The sequence below is a fragment of the Triticum dicoccoides genome, chromosome 7B (assembly GCF_002162155.2).
Source record: "Triticum dicoccoides isolate Atlit2015 ecotype Zavitan chromosome 7B, WEW_v2.0, whole genome shotgun sequence".
In the NCBI taxonomy this organism is placed as follows: domain Eukaryota; kingdom Viridiplantae; phylum Streptophyta; class Magnoliopsida; order Poales; family Poaceae; genus Triticum; species Triticum dicoccoides.
The window spans coordinates 152913113-152920021 of NC_041393.1; positions in this window are offsets into that span (position 1 = coordinate 152913113).

Genomic DNA, 6909 nt, shown 5'->3' on the forward strand with positions numbered 1-6909 from the left:
TAAAGACAGTGAACATGGTATACGTGACGCACATCCCTACAGGGGACTGCAAGCGCGCGCTATGGGACGCCGGTGCCATAGAGCCAGCCGCCCAAAAATTCAGCCAATGGGCGGCCCGCACGATCACTTCTGATCGCAAGGACCACCCAGCCAGTATCCTTCACGAAGGTCCGGCAGCTCTCATCCTCGATCCGATTATCCATGGGTTCCATCTCACGAAAGTCCTTATGGACAGCGGTAGTAGCCTTAATCTACTCTAACAAGACACTGTCTTCAAAATGGGCATCGATCCTTCAAGAATCAGGCCCACCTCAACTACCTTCAAGGGAACAATATCCAGCGTAGAAGCTCATTGCATGGGCTCGATTACACTGGAAGTTGTTTTTGGCTCGCCGAACAACTTTCGAAGCAAAGGCTTGACCTTCGATATTGTCCCGCTCTGCAGTAGCTACCATGCACCGCTTGGGCGTACCGCTTTTCTCGCTTTAATGCGGCCCCACATTACACCTATCTCCAACTTAAGATGCCCGGTCCACGCGGCACAATCACGATAAACAGAAATACAGAATGCTCCCTCTGTACAGAGGAGCATACTACGGCTACTACGGCTGAAGTACCAAGCGGCCTTATCAAGCTGCACATTTCATCGGCCATCAAGCCATCGGTCTCCATTAGACAGGACCAATCAATCTCAGAGCTGAATTAGCAGTTTGGCCTCCGACGTTTGCCCCATATAAGCCGCGAAGTCTGTCCCGCGCACATAATTATACACTCAAAATACCCTGGTCACCGGCGGAGGCATAATGCGGACAGACCAATAACACCATCCGCACTCTCATATTCTTTTTCTTTTTCTAACCATTTTTTATCTTTTACCACATGTGATGATACTTGCTGAGAAGTCCTTTAACCAAGGCAAGGCAGCGCAGCCGTGCGACAGGAGGTTCAAAACTTTTTGTTGACCGCACTCTTTATTTAAACATGTAAAGTCCCTTCTTCTCAGCTTTCTACCCTCGGCATATATTGCCAGGGGCTCAATATGGCAACATATGAGCTGCCGACAAGTCCGAACAGCTTTATAGCACACTTCGGCGTCACGAGTTTGGCCTTATATGCATCAGCTCCGAATCATGTCTTTGGTCAATAGTTGGGTTGCTCGGCTCCTGTACTTGCTACCTTATGTTCCGCTCTATCAGCTAGGGTAGTAAAGGGAGAACTACTGTGATTGTGTCCTGGTTCGTCCAAATGAGCACCTCAGTAGAGAAAGCCAAAAACTGACTGTCATGATGCGGCGGGAGCTGGTCAACCACTCGATGATTCACCGGAATCTTCACGATTCCTTCCGTATTACACGAAGGACCGTTCTTCTAGTCATGTATGTCAACGCATCGTATTCGGATAACCGCGTACATACCAGGGGCTATATCCTAGACCCACCGTCAAACTCCTATGGCTAATTGAAAGTGTTAAAGCCCTATAGTCCGATTGCCTGGTTCGCCGCATTGACACCTCCTTAATGGACCAAGATGTTGGCTCAAGAGTGATCAAGTGCTTTTCCGAACACCCCCGCGTTATACGCGAGGGGGCAGAAGCCGACGACTGGCAAACTTTCAGATTATACAAAAAATGGATGCATAGGAGGCACCAAAAACTTTTTAAACAAAAGTATAAAAAACATAGCCTTAAATATATCATAATATTGTTTTTACAATTTCAGTCCACTTCACTCAAACATAATATCTTTCGAGCACTGACCCTCTATCAAGCGGGAACCCTCTAGGACATCCTCAAAATAATGCTCTGGCGTGTGATGCTCCTTGCCCTCGGGTGGACTTTTTGCTAAAATATCGGTGGCCTTCATCTTCGCCCAGTACGTCTTGACGCGGGCAAGGGCCATCCGTGCACCTTCTATGCACATTGACCGCTTAACAGCGTCGATACGCGGCACCGCATCAACAAGTCGCTGCACCAAACCGAAATAACTATTCGGAACTGGCTCAGTCGGCCACAGCCGGACCACGACATCCTTCATGGCAGATCTGGATATCATGTGGAGCTCGGCCCACTGCGCCATCTGTTCGTTCAGCAACAGTGGAAGCTTTTGCATGCTGAATTGCGACCAGAAAAGCTTTTCCGTCGCATGTCCTTCTTGCGGTTGGAAAAACTACGTCGCATCAGAGACACTCTTCGGCAAGTACAAAAATGCGTCTGGAGAACTCCACATTTGATTAAGTGGGGCATACTTCGGACCGCCAAATTTAGTTTGTAATAAGAAGGGCTTACCAGTCGCGATCTCCCCAGCTTGTCGGATCTCCTCCCAAACCGCTCTAGACTCGGACCATGCTTCCCTCGCCTTTTGTAAGACCTTGTCAAGATCAGCCGCCCTAGTTTGGTTATCTTTCTCAAGCAATTCACATCGGCTAGTGGCATCCTTTAGCTCAAGTGCCATAATAGATATTCTCTCCTCGCACTGGCGCCGAGCAGCCTGTTCGGCCTTTAATTTGGCAGATGCCTTTTTGGCAGCCGCATTACTCATCCTGGCTTGCTCCTTGGCCCGGGCAAGCTCAACCCGAAGGGTCTCAATCGTCGTGGCACTATCTGCACTTATGCATATCTCAATATGCAATTCTCAGTGTCATGCTCATATTATAGCACTTGCATATACTGACTGCCCCAAAGACATACCTTGTGCCTCGTCGAGCCGCCTGTTAATAAGTGTGATGTCATCATCCGCCACATCAAGTTTCCACTTCAGATCTGCAATCTCTGTAACTTGGGTAGTTGCCATGGATGTAACAGCTTGTGTTCCAATTAGTCAGATTATTTCCTGGGCATATCTTTCTGGACCCTCTGATCGCCTCCCTTTGGATGCCAACCAGAGTCTCAGGGGCTACTATCTATACACAGGCGCATTTTGCGTTTATAACACAATTAAAAATATTACATTACGTACCTCGAAGTCTCTTAGCAGGCTTGTAAAGGCTTCATTCAATCCGCTTTTCACGGACAAAACCCTCTCAACCACCGTACCCATCAAGGTACGATGTTCCTCTGAGACGGATGCATGTCGCAATGTGTCCATAAGTGTATCTGGCACCTCCGGATCCGGAGCAAATTGCGCTGTCCCTCGGAAATCGGATAGTCTGGGGCCTTTATTGTTGGTACCCGTAGGGGCCGCACACCCCGGACCCTGGACGGTCGAAGTGTCACCTTCGGGCCCGGTCTTCACTGTCCCTCGCACCGCTTGTTGATCGGGAGAGATCACCGGGACGACACCTCGGGGTCGTCTGCCCTATCGGACGGGGAGATTGGTGGAGGTGTCACGCTCTCCATCATCTCTGGAAGAAGATCCCCCGAGGAGGAGGACTGTTGAGGAAGGCTGCATGCCAGACTACAAACATATATTTTAAATATTATCCTTGCAACCAGGAAAGAATGGGATATGTTTAAACACCCTTGCTCACTTACGATTCAGCTAAAGGCCTATCCTTACGGAGGAACTGCGTGTCAATTTTGCCTCCCGAACCAGAACCCCGTGACAGGGATATCTTCCCTCTCTTAGAAGCCTTTATCTTCAAGTCTTCGGAAGCGGTCCTCTTCTTCTCATGGGGAGAAGGGATGTCGGTTTCTCCTTCCCTTTTATCTTCGGAAGAGGGAGTTCCATCCTCCTCGGACGAGGTATTTGGTATACCTCTAGAATGGGGGCCTCCCTGGGCCTTCTTGCTCTCCTACTTGCCTTCCTCCGCTGGCTCTTGATACGGTGCCGGAACCAGCATCCTTGTTAACACCGGATTAGCTCAGTCTTCGGGAAGAGGGGCCAAACACCTAATTCTCTCTGCCTTCTTTATCCAACCCCGACCGAGTATGGTTTTCTCAGTATATTGTTATAAGAAATTTAACTAAAGTTGTGTTCACGAGTCGAATGCTTACCGAGGTATCCGGATGGTTGCAGTCAAGGCCGATGTCCTCTGTAGTATCCGGCCACTGTTTTCGTGTCCCGAAGAATAATTTCCACATTCCTCTGAGCCTCGTGCCGGAGAAGTTCTGAAGGGTTTGTGGTCCTTCCGGATTGAACTCCCACATGCGGAGAGGCCGTCGCTGGCACGGTAGGACCCGATGAACTAGCATTACTTGGATTACGTTGATAAGACCGGTGTCCTTTTCAATGAGGCTCCGAATGCGGCTTTGCAGCGTCCGCACTTCACCAATTGATCCCCAGTCCAGCCCCTTATTAATCCATGATGCAAGCTGTGGCGGAGGACTAGATCGGAACGCAGGTGTAGCTGGCCACTTGGTACCACGGGGTTCAGTGATGTAAAACCACTCCCGCTGCCATGGGTCGGAAGTTTCTGTGAAGGAGCCCTTTGGCCAAGGAGTATTGGTGAGTTTGCTCACTGCAGCACCACCGCACTCCACCTGTTTCCCGTTGACTACCTTCGACTTCACATTAAAGGTCTTTAGCCACAAGCCGAAGTGTGGGGGAATACGGAGGAAGGCCTCGCACACAATAAAAAACACCGAGACGTGAAGAAAGGAGTCCGAAGCTAGATTGTGAAAATCTAGCCCGTAATAAAACATGAGCCCTCGAACGAAGGGATGAAGAGCAAACCCTAGCCCTCGGAGGAAGTGGGAGATGAATACGACCGTCTCGCCGGATCTGGGGGTAGGAATAACCTGCCCTTGAGCAGGAAGCCTATGGAGGATTTCCGCAGTCAGGTATCTTGCCTCCCGGAGCTTCACGATATCCTCCTCTGTGGCGGAGGAAGCCACCCATCGACCTTGAGGGCTGGGTGCGGACATGACTGGGAAGCGCGAAGCGATTAACTTGAACCTTGGGTGTTGGAAATCAAGGTGGGAGAGGTTGAGGAGAGAGTTGGCGTAAAAGAGAAGAGACGGGTCTTAGCCCCTTTATAAAGGCAATGAATATCATCCGCCCCCTCCTAGGCCTTAAAACCTACCTATTCCCAAGGAATCATGCCAACAGAACGGTTGGGTTACCCATGCCCGTGTTGATGAGCATCCCACAATAAGGGGACACAATCTCTTCTTTGACAAGACGTGCCAATGAAACCGCATCTCAAAATATGGAGCGGCAGGCTAAAAATGGTTCAAAATAATGGCCAGGCGGCGATGTGATGCCGCGCTATGAAAAGTTGTCAGCGGATTGGACTCGTGAAAAATTATACCCTCTACAGTGGTGTGTGGTATTTGTTTTGTAGACCCGGACACGTTTCTGGTGTTCAGAGACTATTTTGGAGTATTCGGAGAGGAAACCCACCTTGCAATGCCGAAGACAATCTGCGCGTCGGACACCTCGTCATTGAAGCCTGGTTCAGGGGCTACTGAGGGAGTCCTAGATTAAGGCGTCCTCGGGCGTCCGGCCTATTGGCATGGGCCGGACTGATGGGTTGTGAAGATACAAGACCGAAGACTCTCACCTGTGTCCGGATGGGACTCTCCTTGGCGTGGAAGGCAGGCTTGGCGTTCGTATATGTAGATTCCTTTCTCTACAACCAACTTTGTACAAACCTAGTCCCCTCCGGTGTCTATATAAACCGGAGGGTTTAGTCCGTAGAGGTAATCATAATCATACAGGCTAGACTTCTAGGGTTTTAGCCATTACGATCTCCTGGTAGATCAACTCTTGTAATACGCATATTCATCAAGATCAATCAAGCAGGAAGTAGGGTATTACCTCCATAGAGAGGGCCCGAACCTGGGTAAACATCGTGTCCCCCGCCTCCTGTTACCATCAGCCTTAGACGCACAGTTCGGAACCCCCTACCCGAGATCCGCCGGTTTTGACACCGACAACCGCCTCTACCTCGCACACTCACACTTTCTTACACTAATACTCGCCACTTGGGTGGACGGCGTTCCCGCACTATACATGGATACCTTGGAGTTTGATGGGATGCTAGGACTAGGGATGTAAATGGGTAATCTTTAGGGTGCATTCCAACCCTCTTTTGTTCAACAAAATGAACTAAATTTGCAAAATTATATCAATTTCGAAAGAAAAAGAACTTTAGTGTACTAAAGTGTGTTGAAGGGTAGCCCAATGCTTAGCAATTTGCACTCCTAGCTAGGAGGGTCCATAGTACTTCTTGGGTAGATCAGAAAGAGATACTACGAGTCTACGATGAAGACTATATTGACGTGGTACATCAACTATGTACTTACTGTGTGGGCACTGGGCATTCACTCGATGCGAATGTATCAACTTGATATATCTATTGAATGAAAATGTCCCTTATAAAAGATCTAGTTGTAGTAGTGCAACTAAAACCGTATAGCCTTTTTATGTATATTGACCCATTCACCAACATGACTATCTCAATACTACATCTGAAGCAATGTTGTGAAAGAACCCTTGTAACAAACGTGCACTTTGTGTTTGGAAAAAACAATAAAACCTTTGAAGAATGCAATGAATCTCTCCACCATGAATAAATCACCACCATGGTGGCAGAAACTAGATCTCGAGGAGAACAAACAACCAACATGTGAAGAACATGGCCTCCTCTGCTAGGAGATTGAGTTGGCTCAGTATCGATCTTCTCCATCTCAGGGGATTGGGGGTTGCGCCTTGCTTGGTACAAAGAGCGCCGATCTATCAGGAGATGAAGACTCTCACCTGAGAGTCAGGTTGGTATTACCGCTATAGCCACCAAGAAGACCATGCTTTGAGAACGACCACATAGTTGAGCCGAGCTCACCTTTAGAGAAGACTCGTTGTCGCCCACAAACATGAATCCATCAATAAAGAGAAGAAGCTTCCACTAGTACAAAAATAGGCTTCCTCTTCTTAGCTATCATCACTAATACTCATAGTCGAAGGTGGTTATATAACCGCCTCCAATGCTTCCCACCGCAGGCGATTCCAAAGGAAGAACCGCTTCTAATTAG